The 26,666-nt window shown below is 37.0% G+C and overlaps 1 protein-coding gene across 2 annotated transcripts in view; it reads right to left on the bottom strand.

Moving 5' to 3' along the window:
• The window catches only part of PDE4D (phosphodiesterase 4D), a 511,449-nt gene extending 485,816 nt beyond the window's left edge, over positions 1–25,633 (bottom strand). Inside the window, exon 1 of one of the 2 annotated variants that reach the window (XM_079330595.1) lies at positions 25,414–25,633. The gene's annotated coding sequence lies outside the window, so the exon portion shown is untranslated. The remainder of the gene's footprint in view (positions 1–25,413) is intronic. The other variant, XM_079330593.1, reaches the window with a different exon arrangement.
• Positions 25,634–26,666: the final 1,033 nt, after the last annotated feature.

The following is a 26,666-nucleotide window of genomic DNA, read 5'->3' as shown; positions in this document are numbered from 1 at the left end:
TCAGGGAGACCTTTACAGCACCTTCCAGTATTTAAACAGGGCTTACAAAAAGGCTGGAGAAGGGAATGGACACAGGAGATGCTGAAGGAGGGTATGATTGGATTAGATTAGATTAGATTAGATTAGATTAGATTAGATTAGATTAGATTAGATTAGATATCAGGAAGAAATTTTCAGCTGTAAGGGTGTTGAGGTACTGGAACAGGCTGTCTGGAAAGGCAGGGGACTCACTGTCCCTAGAGGTGTTCACAGCTGGGCTGAATGGGGTCTAAGTAAACTGGTCTCATGAAAGGTTCCCAGTCCATGGCAGGGCTTTTGGAGCTAGCTGATTTTACGGTCTCTTCCAACCCAAAACATTTTGTGATCCTATGATACATGGAAAGATGGGCCTTTGACCTTTGTCTCTCCTGATACCTCAACAAGATTCCAGTACCTGAATTGCTTGCTGGAGCTATACTTTATATCTCTAGATTAGCCCTTCTGGGGTGAATCAGACTTCTCTTCTAAATGGCCTTCTGTGGTGTGATATAATCATTGGCATGAGAAATTAAGGAACAGTCCTCTCAAGGTAGAGGTCATGTAAAGACATAATTTAATAGCACAATAACTCAAACATCCAGGAAAACCTGGTTTAATATGGAATTGATTTGATATTAAAGACTTAGATTGTTCTGAAGCTGAAACAGCATATCCTCAAACAATAAACGTTGAATATTGAAATTATCTGTATGGTGAAAAGCCTTAATTTTCCCAAATGCACTCCTATTTAATTTACTTTGATGATCTCTCATTCTCCTCAAAAGCCATTCTGACTTCCAAAATTTTATTTCTTTTGGCAATTAAGAAAAGTTAATTTCATTATAGCTGAGGTTGAATATAATTATTTTAAAATTAATTACTTATTATTCCAAATTGAAAAAGTAATTAGCAGTGATAAAATAATAATACTATGCTTGTAAAGATAGCAAAACATTTTCTTTTTCTAATTCATTGATTCACAACTATATATGAACCTTTTATTCACTGCCCTTGGGTAGTGCCTAATAATATTTATGATAATTCTTGTAGCATCATGCCACTATTCTGGCAGGTCTTCTGGTTAAGGTTAAGAAGAGTCTATCTACATCAGATAGAGATATCCTGTGATGATCTCTTCCTGTTCAAGCACGGCTCTGCCACAGCTCCTTCTTCCTTAGGTGACTCATTTGCCCTCCGGCTCTGTGTTGCTGTCTCAAAGAAGAAATGGAGCCCCGGTAACAATTCCCTGAGATATACCTGCCCCAGATTAACAGAATAGCTGTTTTGAAAGGCTAAATCAGAGATAAAACTTCAGCAGATATTTTAGGCTTCTGTTCAATATTGCCAAAAATAAAGACTCCTCATGGTTCAGCTAGAAGACTCAGTAAACCATGTGCTCAGCTGACACTGAGTGAGACTCAGCCATGTCCCTGTGTAAGCTTCCATTTCACTCAATTCCCAGGTCTGGAAACACAGGATTACTAACAGAGGAGGGGACTTCCTTCTTCCTTGCCCAGCCCACAGTGCTTTTGCTTCCTGACTTCCTCAAGTCACTGGACTGCCCAAACCTTCAGAAGTTTACCATGACTTGTCACACCCTCCAGGTGACACAGGTGTAACGAAGCAAGCAGACTTTTAAAAGCAATAATTTTGAAAGACACCTCAGCTTTGCTGATCTGTGGCAGGCTTCTTTATTGGCACACGAGCCAGAGAATCAAATGTGCAACAGAGAAAGCAAACAGCTGTTGAGCACATTTAGAGGAGGGAGGGAGTAGTGAGGACAAAGGACGGCAGAGACAGGAGCCATCTAAATTGCAGAAAGAGCCAAAAAGCAAGAAACCTATGAAATGAAGAAAATTGCCACAGCAGAGTGAGCACCATGGGGCAGGAACTCATTCCTCATGAGCAACTGATTGCAACGGGCTGGGACATAAGGCTGAACCAATAGGAAAGAGTCCATTGTGTGTAAGAAAAGTTGCAGATTATAATTCTCAGCTAAGAATTTATGTAAAGTTTTACATTCCTTATTTAGGGATGATCATAATTCTCCTTAACACAGGAACAAGGAAATTGACTTTACAGAATTTTGTACGAGCTTCTCCCCTCAGCAGAACTGAAGCTTGCTTGTGCACTCCCACTCTTGTTTTTTAAGTGCTCTATGAGCTGTCATACATTTAAATGCAATATTTTATCCTGTTTCAGTCCAAAAGCAACAAATCCAAAGTCTCATAGGAAGAATCTGAAGATGCTGGCAGCAGTGATGTGGCAAACATTGCTAAAACTTCCGGAAGTTTGGGCAGAGATTAGAAAAGAGCCTAAAAGATTTCCTCCCTGGAGAGCAGGAGGGGACAGATGACAACATAGATAAAATTTAGAGTTTAATGAAGAATAAATGTGTAAAGGAATTCAAGTTAACAAGAAAGAAAGAGCAGGAAGAAGGATATTAAAATAACCAATCTGCACAAGTACAGCTGAAGTGACAGTACTTTTCATTTGGTTTCCAATCTATTTGTGACAAAGTTTAGCTTTGAGCATCTCAAAATATGATAGTGGTCCCAGTCTAGACAACACATCAGCCTGACATCTCTATGTTTGCTTTTATCTATATCATGTTTCAGTAACTCAGTCTCTGGGGTACTATTCCTGATTACCTCCAAATTGTTATAATCTGAAAAGGTTATTGAACTGTACCCTGCATGTAACAGCAGAAGCTATACTTCACTGAGTATTCTGAGGCTTAATGAGTGTTCTTAATGAGCTTTCAAAGATCAAAACAAAGTAACTACCTCATCAGCACACAGAAAAGTGAAATTAAAGTAGGGAATCATTACGCATGTGGGTGATTGTTCATATGCATTAATTTCATCTACCATTTCTCTACATGTTCCTTACAGTTCTATAATGAAGCAATTTCAAACCAGACATTGAAGTTTACATCTGCAGCTACATTTTAAAACTACCAATTTAAAATTCTAAAGAGCCATGTCCATCATTTCTAATTTCAATTAAATATAAAAAGTATTTATGAGACAGTTATTGCTTTTACCATTACACTATGGCAAATTGAATAATCTGCTAGATATACTCCAGTTGATCAAAAGAATTAGAGTCAATCACTTGGAAATAAGGGAGTGAGAGACCCATAGGCCTGACAGTCCAGCTTAGCAATATTATGCTAATTTTGTGTAATTTTTTTCTGGAAAGAAACATTGCTAATTTTCTTCTGGAATTTTTAAATGTGGCAACTACTATAAAACACTATGTCTAAAGGTTTTATTTTTCTTTCAGAATATTCCCTCATGGTAAATCTACTCTCAGTTTTATATTTATTTAGTCACTGTTGATTTTCCCCTTGCATTTCCTGTTGCATACTTACAATAAGAGAATTCAATATCAAGAATCAACGTACTTTTCCAAACTGGATACTGTCGTGCCTCAGTTTCCTTGCTTCTTTAGAATGCATCTCAAATCTTCATCTGAAGACGAATTTCCCTACAGAACTCTCTTACCAATTACAAATTAACTCCATCCTTTTCTTTGTGCCTGTAGCTAAATCTTTTCCTTTGGAAACCAGGCATTTGGAACCAGGCTTAACAGTCATTCTCAACTTTCTCCTGCTCTTCATCAAAGTGCTCTAAGATTGCTGCCAACCTAATTTCTAAACTTTGGACTGTGTTTGCTGCTATACAGAAAATTTCTTGGTTACCTATTTGGCCTGTGGTTATGCTTGTCTGTCTGACACAGATGCTTGGTTGCTTTGCACAGAGAGAGTGTCCCACACAGGGTCCTTGTAAGACTTAGTCCAGACTAGGTGAAACTATTGGCTGCACATCACACAACTTTATTCTCACCACTGAAAAAAAAACAGGAGTGCAAACCTGAGGCGTGAGTGCAGTTATAGATGAAAAAATCTTCCATCCAGAGGCCTAGAAGTATGACCTATTACTGGGACATTTCTCTAGGTACTAACTAAACTAGTTAAAAATTTTTCAAGTAGGTATTTCATCAAGGAAAAATGACTACGTGGAAATTTATTCATTTCAAAGTAAATCTGCTTCAGGACGGCATTTTCAGAGCTAAGATACATTTTGATATAGCTGAAGAATTGCTTTGACCTTTTTAAAAAAGGAACATTTTTATCTGCCATTTAACAGAACTCATATTTTTATAGTTTTAGAGGACATAAAATTATCATTAAAATGGAAACAAAACATCTCATGTCACCTGAAAGGAGTTTCCAGAATTTGTTTTACTGAGAACACTGAAACATATTGTTTTCATTAGATTTGGTGACAGACATGACCTTTTTCTGACTGTGGATTTGCAGATAAAAACGAAGCAGTTTTTAACCACATAGTTCAAGTCTTTATTGTGCCAAAACACACCATTGAGGGAAGCTGCAAATATTTTGCCCAATACCAATACTCCAAACATTAAGGATCCCCCTCCTTGCTTTCCAGAGGACGCAGAAAGAAACAGACATGTAATGCTGGTTTATCAAGCCATGACATATATTAAGAGGAGGATCCTAAGTGCTGCTCATCACATTCATTGCTATGTAGGGGTGGCCACAGGTCAGACTGGAGACTAAAGTAAATCTAGCTTCAGAATTCATGGAACAACTATAGTTCACATGAATTACTGAAGAAAAATTTGCTTACCCATATACAAGACTGTTGTTTTACTTTAGCTTACATTTCTCTTTGTGATATTTAAGGTTTCTGAAAAACAATGGTTGACTTTAACTTCTCCAGGAGTAAAGTATGCAAAAATCATGGGAATATGTGAACTGAGTCTATAAAAAAAATGGTGTGATTTAATGTAAGAGTTCAGAGTAATTTCTAGGTATTTGTTTTCAAGACTTTGTTTTGCCAGAAACATTCCTGGAATTTAAGAGACAAGGATGCTGGCCTATGCATACCTACTCCAAATAAGGAAATTTAGTGACTGAGAGAGAAAGACTTTTAGTGCACAGACAGTCTTCACCTAAAATAAAATGTAAGTTAAATCTTGTTGAAATCCATCCTTCCTTATTTTGCTGGTAGGAAGAAAAGAGGCAGGTCAAACATAAAATAAAGTATCCAGCTAACAAAAATATATTATAAAGGTGAAAACTGTAAAAAAATCAGGAAGCAATAGATGCACGCAACTCTTGGTAAGCAGGAGCTTTAATTCCCAGCAAAGCCAAAGGAAGCTAGTACCACAAAGGAGCCAAAGCAAGAAGGAAAAAAGCCACCTGGAAAAACCTTGGTGGAAAAGGGTGCCAAGTCCCTTGAACATTCAGAGGTACGTGTGACCAGAAATTGCCAGGAAATGATTCCTTGTGCTGCTCACATTCTATAGTCAAACTGAGCTTGGGTACATTGCTACAAAGCAATAATCCAAACAGCCTTAATAATAACTGCACTGATTCCAGCAGCAAAAAACAGAGCCACACTGGACTTCTACACCTACACAAACTACTGCCTATTTCACTTGTACTTTCTGAAGACAAGGGCATTTCCTTTAAAAATACACCTGGAAAAATATTGCTATTTGATTCCTTTAATCTGTTTTCAAAAGGACAAAAAAGAATGCTAATGCAGAGTGGGAGAGATGAGAAACAAGGCATACGTGTTTAAATCACTGGAAGGTTTGGGTGATGTTTAATACTTACAGCCAAGCAGATTGCAGTATTGTGCTACTTACTGCTTATGGACTCTTGTAAACTCTTCTGGTTTGATTACACAGCCTTTGTTTCTGAATGCTTTTTCAACTCTTGGGCAGCTAGATGACTGCTTTTCTTCCTACATCACATTGGAAGAATGATGGGCATCTGAGCACCACAAGGCAGTAAAAGATGGTCAATGCTGTCCTAAGATAGAGGCTGTGCCACCACCTTTGACAACAGGTAGCTGCTGCACATTCCTGAAAAGAGCCTGAGTTAGTAAAATTCACCTGACACTCGCCAACAGGGACAGGTTAATGTGCTCCAGTGTTTCAGAGGCTCTCAAAGGGGTCAGCTCCTCTCCTGCTGGGATGGAACACATGGAGCACATTTCTGTAATGGAATACATTAAGTATATGATTAAACTTTGGAGACCTACAGCTTGCTTTCCTTGTCCATCATGGGTCTGCTGTCATCACAGAAAAGAAAGGAAGCTGCCCTTCTTGTTTGTTCTGAAGTAAGGCATCAGATGATGTTTTTACCCAGAAAAGAAATAAACAGTAGAAACAAATCCTCAGAAGAGAGGACTGCAGGTCAGGATGATACTGACCATCAAAGTGTGGGAATATAGCAATGGGAATGCTGTACTCCCAGAACTGCACAGTGAGGGGGAAGGAGGAAGTTGAATACTGTTTTGGTCTAAGACATATATTTATCTAGTTTGTCAAACTTTGCAGCTCCTTACTACCCTGTAGATCCTGAGGGGGTGGATGGAAGAATGTCATGACCAGCTTCATGAAACTCATAACCTTTCTGAGAGACAGACAATGATGTTCTGAGAAATGGTCTGCATCTCTGCTGAACTCTGACTAATGGGACAAGAGCTAATATCAGCTCATGCAACAGGGTCAAACAGTACAGATCCAGGCAAAATTTACCCAGCAACTGGTGGAACAAAAGGCTCAGAAAGTGACTGTTACAAAATGAAACTGCAATTCAGCATTGAGAAGGACAGCAAAAAGCCTTTTTTATAGCCCCTTTAGAAAGCCAAATTCAATATCTGCAGCTTTGACTGCAGAACTCTGCACTAGGCCACTCCAGACCAAGAGAACTCTGGACCTGAAAGCCAGAAACCTCTCAAAACCACAACCACATTAAAACAGGAACTTTCACTATTACATTCCTATACATCTAGGGAACACCATTGCATATATATCATCCAAAACAGAATCTTTTTTTTATCCACCAAAACTGGGTGGTGTTATACCAATAATAAACATGTTCATAGTGATACTTTTAAGGGTTACTACTAAACATTAGCTTCTGAGAAGATACTGTTTGTTTAAATAAAATAAAAAATAAAAAACAAGGAGTTTATTCAAGCTCTTAAATGGCAATGTGAGAGACCATAATTTAAAATGATGGTTCAATGTCTTTATGAACACACATATATTATCAAGGTTTGTGTCTTTTTAAAATGAGCTAACGTTTACTTTTACAAATCTTGTTCCAACTAAGCAATTTTCTTAGAGCATTTCCTTTTACATAGATTTCTAAATAAAGCAGTCCTCTGCCCTGCATCTCCTTGATTCTTATCAGATGCCTGAAAATGCCATATACAGTCTGCACAGGATTTTCCCTAAATCCCTAATTATGACATGTCTTAAATCATAAGGATCCAAACTACTCTTAGGAGAAGAAAAACTAAATAAACATCAGATAATATCTGACTGACAAAACATCTAAAATCTGTTTCTGCCCCATTTTACAGTAAATAAAGGACTCTTCTGACACAAGCAATAGAGACATGAGAGAATAAACTTCTTAGTATTTAAGTTTAGAAATGCAGATTTCTTCTTTTCTACATTGAACCAAAAGGTTGCATTTGTTCTTATTTCCTTTAATTAAACACTGTGGTCCCCCTGTGAGCATTAGGTTTTTGTCAGAGATTTATCTCTACGATTGAATTTCAATGCAGACAATCACCTTTTCTCCACCTTAACCCTGTATCTCCCATAGAGCAGTAGGGAACATTTTGGGTGAAATACCAGTCTCATGCCCTACTATACCTGGGACAAATTGAGGACCTTCACTCTTGCTGTGGAGGAAAGGGGAGAAGTAATTCTGAGCTCTAATTCCATTTGGTGTTCTTGCTTATTTTCCCAAGTACTGGCCTCAGATGCCCATATTAAAATACAAGGGGGCCCAAATGATTTTACTGGACAGCCTCAAAAGGCTTGAAATACACAATTGATGATAATTACAGTAATGAAAGCTTTTTCCTTAACTCAGACAAATAATTTAACTATTATGTGCCTAAATTTGGCTTGTTAAATTAGGACTAATAAAATATGTATAAGGACAGAACACATAAAGAAGATTAATTTTCAAATTAGGTTTCAAATCATAAAACAACCTTAAATGAAACAAACCTTATAAGAGAGCAATCTTATTTTGATAATAATGATATTGTCATTTATTGTAAAATTCTTCCATTCAGAAAGGTACAATATTTCTTTAATTAAATTTTTACTCTAAAGAGTGGTTTAATTTTTAATTTTCTATTGAAATATAAGGTTATGCTTTATGGGCTGGAAGATATGTTTCTCAATTTCTGAGATTTGTTATAGTTTGCCATAAATAGCCAGAGCATATTCTCTGAAAAGTACCAATTTTAACTTACTTTGAGGAAAAAACAGAAGATCGGATATAATTTTCCTAGCCTCCTATTATAAATCATTTTTTATTGTTATTTGCATTCCATTTTAACATATGATAATGTGTGTGAAGGGTAGCATATGAAAGTAAATAAATATTTTCAAATTTTCTCTGCAGAATGCCAAGTTTACTTGAACTATTCTTATTCATGTCTGATATATTAAAAAGACAGTGAGCAATGCTAGCTAAGCCAGACACACTTGAAGATGAATTATTAATAAATTTCTGGGATTTTTCTGTGAAAGATGCATAACAAAAACTTTGAACTGTCAGGAAGAGAAATACCTTCAATTTAAGGGCACTTTTCCTATTTAGCTTCTTGCACATCTTTTTCCAACATACATAATGACTGTCATAATAAAAACACATATAAAATATAGCTAGGCACTTACTTGTGTAAATGCACAACTAATAATTTTTTCAAAGGAAACAGGAGCATAAATTCCCTTTGTAGTTTTAATCTTCAGATACCTTGAAGTGTACAAAGGACAGCCTAAAATTTTCTTGTGTGGGTCCCCATGTTTAGACATTTGAAATCATCCTTCACTACTTAGTTAAGGCCAAGTTTAGAAAACTTGCCCCATTAAGAAAATAAATCAGCATGAAACATTAGTATACTTGAGCAGCTTTATATACCAGGCTGTCTTGTTAACCCTAAATGGCACCGTCTTGGCAGGCTTGCCCACTCATAATAAAATTTCCTGCATGAAGCATAGCTAAACTAAGAAATGCAAAGTCAGGGAACACAGGCTGTAAACAGTAAGTTGCAAGTTCCCACAGCTTAAACATCCTTATTCTCATTTTTGGTCAACAAAATCCATAGCTATGTTTTAGTGCAATTGTCACCCTTTCTTTGAAAGCGTTGAGACTGGCAACTGAGTCATCTTTACTAGCTTATGAGTCATATTTGATTTCTACTTTGCAATTAATTTGGACCAATTTTTGTTTTCACTCCCTTCCTCCTTTAACTTTCTCATACTGAAAATAAAAATAAATTAAAAAAAAAAAAAGTTTGGGTTTTTTTGAGAGGAATATTTAAAGGAGTTTTTGTTCTCAGCTTCATTACATTTGTGCATGCTGCTTGATGTCTGAATTGCTTTTGCAGGGTCCTCTTTGCATCTCAGAAAGGCATATTCAGTTTCTTACTGACACTTTGTTCTCTGAAAGTTTTCTCCATGTAATCAGCGACTGGTCACAGGCTAAAAATTCCTGTTTCTTTGTACTTTTATCTGTATCTTTTATCTTCTCAAAAGCTTTCACACAGTTCAAATGTACTATTTTGTGTATTTTCTACTAGTAGTTTTACATGGCTTTTGCAAGATTTATTTGGACCATTACTGACATACCCGCATGGATCTCTCTGCAGCACTACATTGATTTCTCACTTTTGGCTATTTACCACAATTGCTTCTACACAGCCTGTAAGGACAGCATCAGCAGAAGCCCTGCACATATATATAAAACATGTTTACAATATACATTAAACATACAGTCCTGTATATGTGTGCAATCACACCCTCATTTTCACCACATTTTGTAGAAGCCCAAAATCCCCATTCACTGGTCAGCCATCAGAAGAATCACCTTGAAATCTACATATCCACATTTCCAACTGAAATATATTTGTTTAATTTTCCATATTGTACAATTAGCTATTCATTGGTGCACTTTGTCTAGCTTTCACCCCTCTCTTCAGGCTGTCATACAGGAGCTGCCTTCAATGCCAGATTGCTGGATGAAAATAGGAAATTTACCAAAGAAGTATTTCAGACATGCTGTTTCTAAGGACATATTATCAAAGTGTAAGTCTAAATACATAGGCAGTTCTTGTAAAGAAGGGGAAAATAAGAATGATTCTATGTAAAGAAGGGGAAAATAAGAATGATCCTATCAACAACTTATTTGAGTGTTTTTCATTCTCAGTGCATTTTAGTACAAGGCAGTAGTGGAAAAAAATAATTAATCCTGAGAGCACTTGAGTGCTCTTCACTTCAGCATCTACTTCATGAGAAGAGAGGTGATCATGCATAGGTGAATAAATGTCTAGAATTCCCAGAATACCACAGGGCATGGCTTTAGCAGATGACCCCATTCAACCCATCTGTGCACTTATCAGGTCCTGCAAGGCTTGGAGCCCTTTATTTGCTCAGCAGCAAAACCTACATTTGACAATTTTGAGGACAAACTCTCAAAAGAGGTATTTACCATCCCCTCTGAGCCCTAAGTTTTGTTCATTTAAGTGCTATAAAATTTTCTTACAAATAGTGTCACTTTTTTTGTTGTAATTAGCACCAAGCAATCTGAAAAAACAAGAACATCCTTCTCTAACAAGTTTCTCCCAAGTGAACAGTTCCTTCAATTTTCAGAAATATCCCAGTAATAGAAAAAGGCAAATATGCTCTTTTTTCTCTCTGGCATATCTATTTTACCCAAAGCATCAACCATAGGTGGTGAGAGGGAGTCTTATCTGGACCCTGGAGAGAAGGAGAAAATCCTGACTCACATCCTTTATTGAAACTGACAAGAATAAAATGGCAAAAACCTCCAATAGAATACAGCCAGCATCAACACTATTGCCTATAGCAGAAAATATTTAAGATACATTTATATATATATTTTTAAACTACAATACTGAGAATCAGTCCACAAGAACACTCTGTATATAAACTTAAAATTAATTTGTGTCTTGATGGAATCTGTCATCCAAAGGCCAACACTTCCATAATTCTCAGTTCTGCTAGGTCCTGGTTGTGTTTCTACTGGTGTTTATTTAGCAACAGGTGTTTTTGTTGCTAAATAAACACCAGCCAAGATAGTTTCACACATCAAGAGGACTCACAGGAAGCCATAAGAGTTGCACTGCAGCACGATATTACACAGCTCCTTATTGCATCCTGTAGGTTGTGACCCTTCAAAGAATGTAATAAATAAAGTTTGAGACCTACTGCTGGCACAAGTCAAAGAAACATACTTTCCTGAATATTTAAAGGGTAGGGCTGGAAGGGGTTATGAAAGAAGAGGAAGAACTAATGATTCAAATTATAATCAGAGCCTGAAACATTACTGCTTGTTAATAAAGTTATCCTAGTCACATTGTTCAGCAAATTTACTTCATTACTCCAATCCTATCAGATATCTTATTAGGTCATGGGGACTAAATATGATTTCCTTTACTGTTGTTTGAGACTTGACAAAGACTTTAATTATCTTTGAGAGGAAATTTGAAAGCATTTGACAAAAGAACACAAGGGAACACTCAAGAGACTTGCTCAGAGCGTCAGTATGATGGACTGGTTGAGCTCAAAGGAAGGGACTACCCACATAGGGGGAAAAGATGAGGGATTGGTCAGTTACCAGTGACAAGAGAAAGCACAAGGGATAAGAGCTGAAATGCAGATGCCACTGAATAGTAGGTGGGTGACAAAGCACGTGCATGAGCTGCCCAGAGAATCTGCAGTTCCCTTCCTTGCACATTCTTGGAAAGGGTCTGTTCATGGTCCTGGGTAACTGGCTCTAGGAGGGAGCCCTGCCTGAGCAGCTGGCTGCACAAGGTGACCTCCACAGACCCTTCCAGATTCAATCCTTCTCTTCTCTGTGGGGCTTCCCCAGTGGAGTCCTTCCCACATGACAGCCCTCTGAGAAGCTGAGTCAAGGCTCTTCTTTGCACCAAGGAAGTCAGCAGGGTTCCCCACCTGCATGGTCCCACTGCCCAGTGCCAGGCCTTGTGTGCACAGTCACTGGCCTCTCACCTTGGAGTCTGACCTGAGTTAAACCATCCCCACCAGGCCACAAAAGGAGGACAAAGTCCTCTGAAGCAGGGTTTTTCTAGCTTTGTAGTATCTGCTGTCCTTGCCTGAGCCCTGTAACGTCTCTGGGAATTGTCTGCCATGGCACTGCCCTCTCTGCTCTTACTGTGGCTTTTAGTCCAGAGCCCTGGAAGGCACACATGAGGCAAGGGAGGGGTGCTGTGGTCCTAAACTAGGAGTGCTGCATTTGGGGAGAACATTGGCAGTCCCAAAACCGTGGGCAGCAGTGGCACCTCTGGCCTATTCTTCTGCCTTCCCCAACCCCCCTCTGCTATCCCAAGTCATGCTGACTCTCTGTGGAATGATGGTGGAGACAGCACTGGAGACAGCCCTCAGGACTGGCTGATGACTTTCGAACCTTCAAGGACACCCCTGGGAGGCCCTTACCTCCCATCCTCCACTGCCCTCATGGGCTTTGTTTGCATTTTGCTTGTGGTGCCAGAAAAGATCAGACAGATTCAAAGCATCTACATCTTTTGGCAGGACGTGTTGGGGTGCCAAGAAGGCTCAGGGGGCAGAGCAGCTCTGTTGCCACAGCCAGTCCCAGCAAGGGACAGCAGGCACACAGCCACAAGGGTGGCTGTTCACCAGCACAGATAGCCCTAAGAGACTGTGAGTGCTATTCTGCTGAGGGGATCATCAGCCCAAATACCTCTAAGCACAAAAACAATCCTACCTACCTACCTACCTACTTACCTACCTACCTACCTACCTACCTACCTACCTACCTACCTACCTATTATTGTGACAGCTCTACAGCAAGCTCTCTGAGACACTTTGGCAGTGAGACAAGTGGCTTAACATAAAAGAAAAAATCCTGAAAAACTGTCTTGCAAAACATAGCTGGGGCACAGACTGTGCCAAATATTTATGGATTAACTCATAAACTTTAGAAGAGACTGATGGTATGAGACATCACTGAAGGACATTGACTTCCTCTCAACTATTGATTTCATGACAAAGACATCTGGAAAGATCATGGTGCTCATTCTTTTTGTTTGACTTTCTATTTTACACTATAGCAGTTTCCAAAGGTCTGTAACTTTTAATGCAAACACATAAAAAATACTCTATTTACATTACCTGCTACTGTACAAGAGATTTATCCCATGCGCTTCTACCTCTAGATCCCCATTCCATTGCATTGACAAAGAGTTAGACAAAAGGTACATTGAGATTAACCTGAAAGTTAGAAATGCCAACTTCTGTGCAATACACAAACATTCAGTAAAGGAAGAACGCAAGTAAAGAACAAACTAGGATAGGCAATGCTTACACTCCACCATAGGTAAATATCCAAGTATTTACTGCTCCATTCTTCTCAATTTGTCGATGTGTATTTTACTATAGAAATACATAGGAGGACCTGAAGGGCTTTTATCTTTTTGTCAACAAATATCAAGTCTGTTCCTCCCATAAGTACATGCCTTAATGAAAATAACCTTTAATCTAAAAGCTGTTTGGGGACAAACTTGGATACAGGTTCTTTTTCTTTCCTGTTTTCCCCAGTTTTTGCTGCCTTAGTCAAGATTCCCTGTTATTTATTGTAGATCACCTTGATTATTTTGTAGACATAGGACTGTGTTTGTGACAACTGGGTGAACCTCCAGGCAATTCTCTCATACCAAATTTTCTTTTGAAAGAATATTCAAACTTTCCTGTTTCCATAGTCTGAGAGCTTTTTGTGTTCCTGATGTGAAAGAAAGACATATTTTTAAGAGAAAAAACTTCTGAAATAAGTTATTTTCCCACTAAAGATAGTCTGGTCTAGGCAAACAGACTATAACAGGCACTTTCACGTACTGAACTTAATTTGGAAAAATATCTTGATTAAAAAAAAAAAAAAAAAAAAAAAGAGAATAAACTAAAGTCCAGAAATGTTAAGGGAGCTACCTGACTGGACATGGATCTAGCTAACCCAGTCTAGGTAAGAAAAGGATTGAGCTAAATGATCTCCAGAGGAGCCACCCAGCCACAACTACCCTGTGATTCACCCTATTGCAATTAAGAGCAAACAGGAGATTGTTAGGCACAAAATATGGTGAACAGAATTTATGATTTTAGGTTGCACATGGAACTTAAAAGTGTCATAAGCATTAGTCAGTTGTTCAACAATACATAAATTCTCTTAAGGACCTGAAAGAACCCTGTGCATTTTATATCTTTCAGTGGCTTTAACATTTTTTTCAATAGAAAGATTCATTTCTGACTTTGCTTTGGAAAGGAGAAGTTGGATCTAGGGAGCTGTCTTCATAAATCTGTCTTCATTTAGCCAAACTATCTATAGTTTCCTGTCATCTTTCACCCAGTAGTGAAGTAGAAAAAAGAAAATATTATTTTTTATTTTTCTCAATGTTTTTAAACAAAACTAATACAAGTATCATAATAGTGGTAGTTAATATTTTAATAATTTCTATAATGTAATAATTTACATATAAAAAAAAGACTGTGAGGAATTAAACTCATAAACTTCAATTTAAAACTTTCATTTCCTCTGAAAACCTTGTGCAAAGTTTTTAAAAATTATTTTCAGTCCACAGTCCTGTTTTTATTGCAGTTTGTCTAAGACATTTTAAAAAAAATCTGCAAACATTTAGACTAAAAATTACAATTTGCTCTTTAAAACACGAGGGTGAAAACATCCTGCTGTACAGGATATGCCCAGTATGTATCAGCAACATATTTCCCAAGAAACAGCATTAAAACCAGATGAATATGGAGCAGAGGGGAATGCAAATCCTGATTTGGAAAGAATCCTTTAGAAATTCAGTGTCCAGATGGTCAGCTGCATCTCAAGCCGGGCTAATGCTGGTACACAAATATGCTTTGTCAGACAACAACAAACACATGCCTGTCCTGGTCCAGGGGTCAGTGTGTGAAGCACCTCCCAGTACAGAAGGCAGCAAGACAGCAATGCTGCCACAGCCACAGCTGCAGTGGTTCCTCACAGAGAAGCTGCTGCCTTCTTTCCCAGCCCCACTGTGACTTTGGGGTGGACCAGAGGCTCCCCTTCCCCCTGCTCTCTGAAGACACTTGTCATCCTTAGGGGTACAGACACAAACACACGAGGCTCATGCTGAGCACCCTCCAGCTACACTTCTTACATAAAAAGTTCTTTACTCTTTTTCTCATACAAACATATCTTCAGTTGCTGGTGGATTTTGCCAGGCTTCCTTTGGGGTGAAATTTCTCTTAACGGATTTGCACTTCAAACTGAAGTTTTAGGATACAGGTTAGCTGAAGAGGTCAGTTAATATGGAGAAAGCAATAAGAAAATTTGTATAAGTAAAGCATGTAGGAATGTAGGAAGCTCTACAAATATTCCTAAATAATAAAAGGTTCTCCTCAGAGTCTTCTCCAGGCTGAAAAAAAACCACCAGAAAACCTGAAAATAAGCCCAGAATTCCAGTGTCCATAGATGGGTCTGTCCCAAGGCAGTAAATGCAGATGAAACTGCTGGTCATACCTGCTTTCTTTTCCCTTCATGAATCCTCTACACAGGAGTAACTGACAGTAGGAGTCCTAAAATTTTGTTTTACCTGCATTTTGCTTTCAAATTTTTGAATTGAAATTAGCAGGGACTGGCTGCACAACATGTCTCAGCCCAACTGGTTTATATTTCTTAAAATCTAGTTCCACATAAAATCTTGTCATGTAACTGTCTTCGCTCAAACATTTAGAATTACCAAGATAATTTCAAGTATGGATCAATATTACAAATTATTTTAGCATTATGCTACTTCTGAAATAGATGATTTGAAATTTGATGATTTATATGGTTTTATATAAGCTCTTTCACTGAATTTTATTAGTAAAAGTATAATTTAATTCCAAAATTATTGTTTGACAGTGGATGACTTAGAAATCTGAATGATGAGAAAATGAGTTTAAGTAGCAACTAGGGAAAAAAGAAGAAAACAAATAAATTACCATAAATTGTCATTGTGTCATAATTATAATATGCCTTCCGAATCAGTTGGCCTTAAATTCAGTCACTAGTGAATATCTGATCATCACAGAGTGCAGCTTACTTTGAAACATTTTCAGTGTATGTGAGCAAGAATTTGCACATAAATTGGTACCTGTAAGATTTGGTTCTTCAGTGGTAGGGCTCAGATTTGGGTTCAGATTTTTCTCACACAGTGATATATCTCTTGTTGTGTGTTTGTTTGCATGAATTTATATATTTAGAGTGTATCTGTTCATGGATTAACTCTCTCAAACAACATAATTTCAGACCTCCTAAGCAATCACCAATCCAAATTTTTAAATTTTTATTTAATGCACATATCAAACAATTCCCTGAAGCAGAATGATAAATTTTTTTTTCTCCCACATGACCCACATGAGAGAATAACTATATCCAAATCAAAGTACATATGTAATATTGAATAGTTAGACATATAATGGTGTAAATCAAATCAATAACAGACTAAGAAAATACAAAATGATGAAAAAATTCCTGGACATTAAGCTGTCATGGGTTATCTATGATAAACAGAAAAAACATTCAGGCTTTAATATGAATATACTGCAAGTTACAAAAGCAGCCAAAAGATGCATTTTTCAAACTTTTCTCTTTTAGTGAGTGTCTGAAATACATTGCTAACCCAAAACAGCAAGGAAGTGTATTAGTACCTAATCCTAAACAGGCATATGTACTGGAAACCATCAACTGAAGCTCAACTTCTTGTTTAAACTTTAAAATATTTTGTACTGTTTCCTTTTTTGCAATCTCTGCATGTTGCAAGCATAAACAATGTGCGAGTTCATATACAGCTTCCCCTGCAAAGTCTCAATCCAGTGCTAACTCACAATTTTTTTGAGTCTTTTTGCACAAAACTCGCAGAGCAAACTTGCAGCAAGGCATCTGAAGCAGCGGCTGTCCTGGAGCCACACCTCTGGCACTGTCAGGTCAGCCACCTACTGTGCCCAAAGCCCTTTGTACAAATTTTGTACAAAGCATGCAGTGGTTTCCCCTGTCAGTGTGCATCCTGTGTGTGCAGCCCCTGCTCTGCAGAGAGCATTTCCTCTTACCTGTGGGGTTTTCTTCATGTACATGCCCTTCATTGGACAGCTAGAGGGCTGGTGGCTGGGGAGGACCTGCCTTTCCCAGCAAGGAAAGAGCAGCTGACCAGGAAGCTGGCAGCTGGTGTAGGAAGCAGGCTGAGAAGTTATCCAGACAAAAGACAGCATGGCAGCTTGGTAAGTAAATGCACTGGACAGACCTGAACACCCGAAAGCTAAACAAACTGTGGCTGAGGCACAAGTCTGAACCCTGGACCACTGATCCACTACAGGAACTACAAACGTGTTTCCTGGCACAGTACTTTGTCAGCTAGCATGGTCTGGAATGCAGGACATGGTGGGGCCTGTTCCCAGTAGGAAGAACAGACGATTTTTCACTGTCTTGTGACAGGTCTTACTGTCCTAGGCTGTTGTTTGAGCTTTAAGTACCCTCATCAGACTCCAGAGGATACTGGACATATCAGATTTCATACTACTCAAATTTAACATGCAAGAAATTTTCGGCATAGAAGTGTAATTTCAACATAATTTTTGATATTTCTCACAAGGCAGGTGGGTACAGAGAATGGAGAGAGAGAAATAAATAAATGAAGTCTGAGCTGGTTTAGGACCACAAGACACAGAGCTGCATAACATGGGTTAGTGTGTGGTCCTAAGTTCATAGCAAAATTCATACCTGAAGTATTAAGGATACTAAACTTGCAGTCCTGCAAACAGATCTCAGTTTTAAAAAGAAAAAAAAAAAAAATCAGAGGAGCAAAACAGACTTTGCTTTCTATCAGCAAAGTACAGTTATAACTCTTAGTGGTTCACTTGCAGCAAACCATGACCATGAAAGAGCATATTCCAGGGAAAGTAAGTATGGGGTTTTTTTCCCAGAACAGGCCATCCTAACATTAATGCAACTGACATGCTATATTGCTTAGTATCTCTGAAAGTAGAAACTTCAATGAGCCATAAAAACCTCTTAAGTTTGAAAAGCATCCTCAATGAAGAGAGGAATTTTTAAAGTAATGCTCAACATAGTTTAGATAGATCAAGAGTATCTAAACCCAGGGATTATATTAAAAAGCTTAGAATCTTAGCCAGGACTGGGAAGTACTTAGAATGATTTTATCACATATTAATAGCAGAGTTTGAAGGTGATATTTTGCTCTTAGCTGCAATAAGACTCACTAAGAGAGTCTTTTTAATTAACTATCTAATTAACTAACTAATTAACTATCAGTAGCTGAAGCTAGAGGAAATAATATCCAAAAGTAACCAATTCTTCACAGAAACAGAATATTCAGAAAGTAGATACAGTAAGAAAAATCAGGCCTTTTAGCCACAAACATCACCTTCAAATTTCTGAGTCTAACACATGGCAAAAGTAAACATATCCTGGATTATTTTCTATCTTTTACCCTATTAAATTCCTACACTACCAAATATGCCAATGAATGTTGCTAAACAACCTTTTTTTCCTTTCTACTCTTGCTGAATTTTTCTATTGCACTCCAAATCTGAACATAGGAGGTTATATTCATCCCATTGCAGTGATGTAAATATTTTCAAGTGCTACATTTTCCCCAGATTTTAAAAGCCATCTTTCATTATTTCTCTTGCACAGCAAAATTACTAGACTGCTGATCATTCTGTATTGTATTTTTTGGGAACATCAGAGTATCTCTTCCCATGGATTATCCTATACATTAGTATCCCCACAGCTATGCACATGAAAAAGCAATCCAATCAGAATATTTGAATAAAGGGCCTTAGTGTTATTTCTGTGAGAACACTTCAGGAAATTATTGAAATGACCACGATTTATATTTTCAGACTTTGTTTTGTCAATGGGAAAGCTATCTTCATCCAAAATAAATTTAAGAGGTTATTCAGAGCAACAGATGCTTTTTCAAAGGAGAGATTTATGTTTAAATAAAAATTCCCCACAACATCAATTAACAGGACATTAGGTACATTTTCCTGTAACTTTTAATTTTAATTAAATTCAAATCATATTGATATCTGGTGTTTTCAGGTCTCAGCTAATTGTTTCATTTGCTGTATGCACACATGCTGTGCTATATCCACTAACTGGGAATCTATTATAAAAAAAGGTTAGTGATTAACAACTTCCCCTCTCTTTGTAATTAAATATCTTGATAGAAAGCGTCCATATGGAAATAACAGAGGCAAATAAAAGACTCTATGTTCCTGAAGATCAAGGGCTGTACACTTCTATAAATTTCATATACAAAAAGGCTGGAACAAGGCCAGACATTTTAATGGTCAAAAATGGATGAGTGTACAAATACGTTTCTGCCAGACACCACGTTTCACCACAAGTGCCTGGGACATCACAGATCTCACCATCTGTTTACATGGATGAGCCACAGATGTTCAAACCTCCATATGAGCTGAGTCCAGAAGCTGCATACAGCATTCAGATTCTGAAAAGTGCAGATATTAAAAAACTCAGCCCTTGATTTAATTTTTAGAGGTTTTTCAAGTACTTTTTGCACTTTATAGATTTTTTTTTGTATGAGTGGTGTTTTGTGCACATAAATATTTAATCATCACACTAATTTCATATCAATGTATGTGTGTACTGAGTGTAAAGAAAGTAGAAAATACATCCTCATACAAATATATTTTCTTTTCTATATCAATTTACTCGTGAAGCCAGAAAGAAGAGATGGACGGATAGGAATCAGTGCAGACTCCTTGGCTATAAATTAATGAAACCACAAACCTTGACATCAATACCCAGAGCTCAAAGAATTTAGGGAGAAGATCCCTGTATAATAAAACAAGGAATAGGCAAACTACATTTGAATATCTTAATTGTTAGATATTGATTTTGAAGAAAAATTTAGATTTCTTTTTTTTAATGCAGATTGAATGAAATTCTATATTCAAGGTTTAAAAACAGCAAGCAAAATCAGGATCCAAAAATTCAAATTTTAACTGAGCATCTAAGTTGTTGTACATATACAACCACACACTAACTCTGGTTTGGGGGTAAATCATTGTAAATTATCACATGTAGTACTTTAAATACTATAAAAATAAATATATTAAGGCATTTAATGTTAAAAAAGATCCAACGCGTTCAAATTTCTAAGATAAAATGAAACACTGTTATTTTTAATTGATTTGCAAAATGTCGTACCTTAGGGGAAATATAGTTATTACCAAATACTGATTGAGTCACATATTGAAATTCTTCATAGCAAGATCAGATGTACTGCTTTTCCCTTCTGTGTCAGACATTTATGTGCTGCAGTCAAATGCAATTTTTCTTAACTAACCAGAAAAGATTTGGGAGAACTGTTCAGGATAACTGCAACTGCAGACAAACATAGATTTGATTAATCACACTTCACAGCATGCACATCCCTTATGTTCTCAAAATTCTGATTTACCAGTGAAATGGAGTATAAAACAGCTTTGAGGCTTTGTCAGCTCAATTTATACAGCAGAGTCCCTTTATTCCATCTCTATCCTTTTCTGTCACAGGCCACAAAACCACCTTCCACCTTCTTCCACTTCAATTCCTATCTTACCCTCAGACCACATCCAAACACACATCAAATACCATTTTTGTCATCCACACTTTAATCAAAATTTTTACACAGCTAATTCCTACAAAAAGCTGCTTTTCTCCCTTTAGCTTTTCAAATCCATTACTGAACCCAAATAATTTCATTTTTAGTTTGGCAAACTACAAAATGCATATTTACAGTCCTTACTCAAGGGCCTATGACCATGAAAATTCAAACATATTTTGGTCTGCTTTGTCAGAGTTGTAGATATAAGTGAGATTGTATTTAGAATATGATGCATCAAGAAAGCTAACAGACTGTCTACAGGCTGAAATTCAGATTCCAGGTTAGAGCAAGGTTGAGCTTTGCTAGCTCTCCAAATCATCATGTCAGGTAAAACTTGCTAACAAATTATTTAATGCAGAAGACACCATCATTTCTCATGCAGAGAACAGCAAGTTCCAGCGAGCCCTGAGTGAACAGCATGTTCTCTGCACACCAGCCAGGAGCTGTGCTACTTGGGCAGAGTGTTTGTGTTACTGCCTGAAAATGTAAATACATCTGTATTCTACTTTGGGTAACAATACTTTCATTCAAGCAGAGCAAGTGGGGGCACAGGAACAGAGAATTACTTTTTCAGATGCAGAAAACTCGAATCTTGACACAATAAAACCAAGGCTATTCTGTCCTTGATCCTGAGAACACAAATGTCTGCAAATAGTAAGGCTTTCCCATATCTATACAAATGTAAATTCACACCTACTATGAACATCCACATATTCATCTTTGATGTGTATTTTATAATCAGTAAGTTCACTGCATAACTATCACACAGAAAGTGGCTACAAAGACAAAATTACAGAAGCAAGCCAGTAACTGCTTTGTTAATGTGATTTAAGATTTTTCTTTTTCTCTCTGGGCCAAATTGCATCACATACTTTATTTAATACTATAAATCAACACTGTTAATATACTTTTAAGGTACTGGTTGGAACAGCTAATTTTCATTTCAATGTTCCCTGTTATTCCCTTTGGTTTTTTTCCAAATGTGATAGGAATTTAGTTGTTTTTACTTCTAGTCCACTTTCTTTCCTCTCTCTCTCTGCCCTCCTCAGTCCACACTTTTCAGTCTGCTGGGTGATCCACTAGAACATACACACATCAAAGATGTATGTTCATGTTGTTTTAAAAGGATACAAGGAATTATTGTACTGACATGATTACACTTTCTTGCTTGTTTCCAAGACCATTTAAATGATCATGCAGGAAGAGGGCAAAATATTTTCCAGAAGAAAAGCAAAGAAAAACACTTTTTTTTTTTATCTTAACCTGTTTATTTATTTTTCAAGCTATGCAATAATCTTTATAGAGTGCAGAATTAATTTAGAAATACTAAGAGACCACTGTAAATGAGAAAAGAAAACGTTCAGTATACATTTGGCTAAGCAAAATTCTTTATCTTTTCATGCAAAAACTGTAGTTATAAGTTCTATAATGTCTTGTATGACAGATTACAATATAGAACCATGGCAATACAGTCATATAAATGCATTCTTTATGAACAAAAAGTATTTTACATCTGTAAAATTGAGGTATGCAGAATTTTTTTTTTTTTTTCAAAGACAAGCAGTGCCATACACAATGTCACTTGATATTTTCAAACAAAATAGCTGTAGCAAAAGCAACAGAAGGCCCTCTCTGATCCTCTAATAACTTTGACCAGTGCTTAATTCCCAAGACTGCCATGAATTACTGAATATGGGCTAATTGTTGCTGACATGGACACCTGCATTCACACTGAAAACACCAGATCTTCAAGGTTAATGGGGAGTTGCTTTATTTTTATAAATTCTTTCAAAGTATCTAAAGTACTCCTTCATATCAACCTTAAATTTCAGGAATTTTACTTGCTTCAGACAAACACCAGTACAAACAACAAAGACAGAAAGGCACAAGGTAGGTACTGCGTAAAAGCTGCAGTTTCTGCCACCTTCCTTTTGAAGTTAAACTCCCTTGCATTTATAAAGAGCCTCTGGCATGTTTTAAACAAGACTGCAAATCTGAGACTCTCTTTTAAACACTTGAGAAAACCTTTCTAAGGAGTTCTAAAATTCTAGATATTCAGCCTTCCTGAAGTAGATGTAAAATATTGCAAGAATTATTTAACCTAAGAGGAGACAAAAAGTTTCTTTTTAAGTAGCATCAGAGGCCCTGAGCTATGAATTATGGGAGCCTCTAGACAAGAAGCATTAAAATGTTCAGTGCAAGCTAATTCTGGCCTAATTAGCTTTGGCACAATGCACCTATACTTCTTCTTGGATCAAACAGGTGTCCTAATGTGGGCCTTCACTGCCTCAGGCCCTTGCTACAGATATATATAATACAACATCACATTGCAAATATATTCCAGAATTTCATTCCTTCTTTAGCTGTCGACCTGCTCCGACTTGCCCAAGGTTATGTTTAAGTTGTGCACATACCCATCCTGTGCCTACCACCCTGTTTAGTTTATAATCTCATGAGGGCAAGTACTTCCTTTCACTACTTGTTTGAACAGCATCCAGCACAACAGGACTTTGATCCAGCCTGAAGGCACTGCTTATGCCATGTTAGATTCCAAATATCACATGTAGAATTCTGTCTCAATACAGTTTCAGCTGGAAACATGGTATTAACAGAATTGTTAGCAATCCATGTGCTTGGATATAGCACATTGCTTGCCTTAGAATCACACCAAACACAGCATCATAAGAATCTCACTTAAACTTGTAAGGTTTTTGCAGAGTCCCTCTTTTTTGGAGCACAGAAGTAAAGTAGCAATGTTCAGAGCTAAATAACCTGACTATAAAAAAAAAATTGTCCTGGTAGAAATATCTTCCATTCAGATGAGACATGACAAGTCATGCATCTGTTCAGACAAAAATACCACATTCTCCAGGTTTAATGCCTCACCAGCTTAATTCCTTGTGCTTCATATACGTCAGAGGAGCTCTGATGAAATCAGGTTACATGTCTAAGAGAACTTTGGACTCTTATTTCTTATTCCATAAATATCGTAGAAATTAATAATTTATAACTTTGTTAATTATCTCATTTAATACATATAATCTCAGTCAAACTGACTTCACTGTCATTTAGGTTTAACATTACCATAAAGAATAGCATACCTACTTGCTTTATCTGACCATTGTGGTAAAGTTAGCAAAAGTTACTTCAAATATTATCTGTGCAAGCAAACCCCTTGTTGAACTTCATAAAGCAATTTAGAGGAGCTAAGCTCTCCACTTTGCTGATCCACATCTAACAAAATTACTTGAGACAGAATCCCCATAGTGTTCACTTTCAGTTTGTGATGGTTGCTTCAATCTTACAAGCATCTGGGCATTACAATGCGAGACATGCAAGCAGCAATATTGCTAAAATTACTGTTCTATTTCAGGGTCGAAAAATATTTTCTTTGCTAGCAAAAAAAGATATCTAGAGAAGTTTTACAAGGGCATTTTATATACCCAGAAGCAATAATATATATTAGAAAGAGCAAGGCGGCTATCTGAAGAATATTTGCTATTTAAAATCATTTAGTCATACAATTCCATCTGAAAAGCTAAGACATCAGAAATGAAAACTAGTAAGAAAGAGCACAGACTTATATCTTGCTAGAATGTCTGTGCTTCTTGATATAACCCAAGCTTTTTAGCAGCAAACACTAGTTTTATTACACTGCACAGCAAAGGGATATTTCCAGTGGAAAAAAGAAACAACCTGGAAAGTTCTTTGCATGGACATGTGTTTATAGGAATGAATGTGATCTCACAGCATTTATGAAAGAAGTGTAGAGTGTTTCCCTGGTAGCTTTCTAATTTCTGATTTCAATCTGTTGCTCTATTGTTTTAAACCTGAGCTGTGCAGAGGTAACACTCGACAATCTCAGGAAACCAACAAGGGAGTCACTGTGATAACTCCATCTGATTAAACCACAGATCCTGTACAGCGTTTCCCACAGGTTTCTAGTTCACTGTGGGTAGAATTTTCTTTTAAAAGTCTGAACTCCAACATGCTGTCATTTTGCTTGCCACAAAAAAATAACTCTAGAAGTTAAGGAAAAAACACAGCACTTAAAAAGGGGGGGAGGGGAGGTAGGGGACGGGACAGGGAGGGTGTTAAGCCCTGCAGTTGTTTAACACTGTTGTTAAACTAGTTGTTAACATTACCCTGCCTTTTACTGATGTCTGTTCTTATTTAGAGGAGATGCAAGGGGGGAGTATGAAAGGGGTGGGGACTCTTTATCATATTACAAGCACAGAACTGTGTGCATTTCTTCATTAGTTCTATCACAATTGCTAGTATACAATACACTCGAAAATGTGAGGCATGCCACATGTCTTAATTAGGAACAAATGAGGTGTAATGCAACACCCCTGTATTTTATTACAGAAGAACAAAAGCAATGAGACCAAACAGTCTATTTCAGACATGCATGAACTCCAAATCATGAACATCATGAAGCTGCTTTAAACCTAGCAAGAGAAGAACTACAAAGTTTACTTACCTGATCTTAAACAGCAGAGAATCTCAAATGTCAGCTGCCAGTGAACTACTTCCTAAACACAAGCATTCTTGTTTACAGTATGTAATTAACAGAGTAGAAAAAGTCAAAATTACTCACAGAGTCCTGGCGATGCAATAGCAAACTATCTAAGACAGGAAATTCCAGTGCAATATTATAAAACAAATAGAAATGAACATGCATAAAGTCAGGAACTGACAGGCCTCTGGATTACTGCAACTGTAGGAATCATGCTCATGCATGCTGGGCTATAATTTATGAAACGGAGCCCAGGAAACAACCAATCACTCAGCTTCTCCTAACAAGTCCAACTGGCTATGAAAAGCTGGAAGTGCTGCACAGAACAATGAAGAGAAGCTATCCCACATATTAATCTGCTTATCTAGGATTGCCTTCTGTGTAGAGAGAGGGAAGCATGTAAAAAGGAGAGGGGAAAAAAAAGAAAAATCACTGTTTTATTGTTAACAGAACAGAATAAATTCCAGTGAACATGAAAATCCTCCTTTGCACTCAGATGGCCAGTACTGTAGTCAAGCATTAGCAGCATCTGCTAAAACATTTCAGAAGACCACCATCTTCCTGAGCAGTGACTATTTTTTATAATACTGGCTGAAAGCTGTAAAAACTGGATTTATATTTCCTATGCAATCGTTTCACTGTTCTGCTGCTGTTAATTTCATGTTACTTCTAAACGTGAAACATCCTTCCATAAAATCTGATTAGAGTAAGATTATTCTTTTTACAGATGGCAGGTGGCTTCAGTGTATTAACGAGCCATCCTTCCTGGAAAGCCATCTGCATGGTCCTGGGATTTAAGATTTAAAAGACCATCATTTACAAGAAAGAGGCACAATAGAATGTGTCTTCAATTAATAAGCAAGAAAAAAATTTAAACAATATGATCAGACCAGAAATATTAGAGCATATTAGAGCATATGGAGCCAAAGTTTTTCTTCCTGGGAAATTCCATGATTTAAAAACCCAGGTTTGACCAATTTGAAACTAACATTACTTTGGCTTTTTCTGGTAAATAACCTTAATGAAGTGCTTTAGACTAAGAGAAAGTAATTTTTGAAAATTTTTATTAAACATTGAATATTAAATAAACATTGACATTTTTATTATTATGGTTTATTTTATAAAGTAGTGTAAAATAAAATGTATACTTTCATCTAATGAAATCATAATAATAATAATAATAATAATACAGAGAAATCTGTCAAGATAAAAATTTGAACCTTACTGAATTATCTTTCTATAAATACTGAATTCTCTGTGTTGATAAAAATTCAACTACTAAAAAAAGTAAGAAATTATCCTTAATACATAAAAAGCTACAGTTGTTGAAATGA

This window comes from Erithacus rubecula (assembly GCF_903797595.1).
Source record: "Erithacus rubecula genome assembly, chromosome: Z".
Taxonomy (NCBI): domain Eukaryota; kingdom Metazoa; phylum Chordata; class Aves; order Passeriformes; family Muscicapidae; genus Erithacus; species Erithacus rubecula.
Note: the sequence above shows the minus strand (reverse complement) of the source record. Positions and strands in the feature narration are given on the sequence as shown.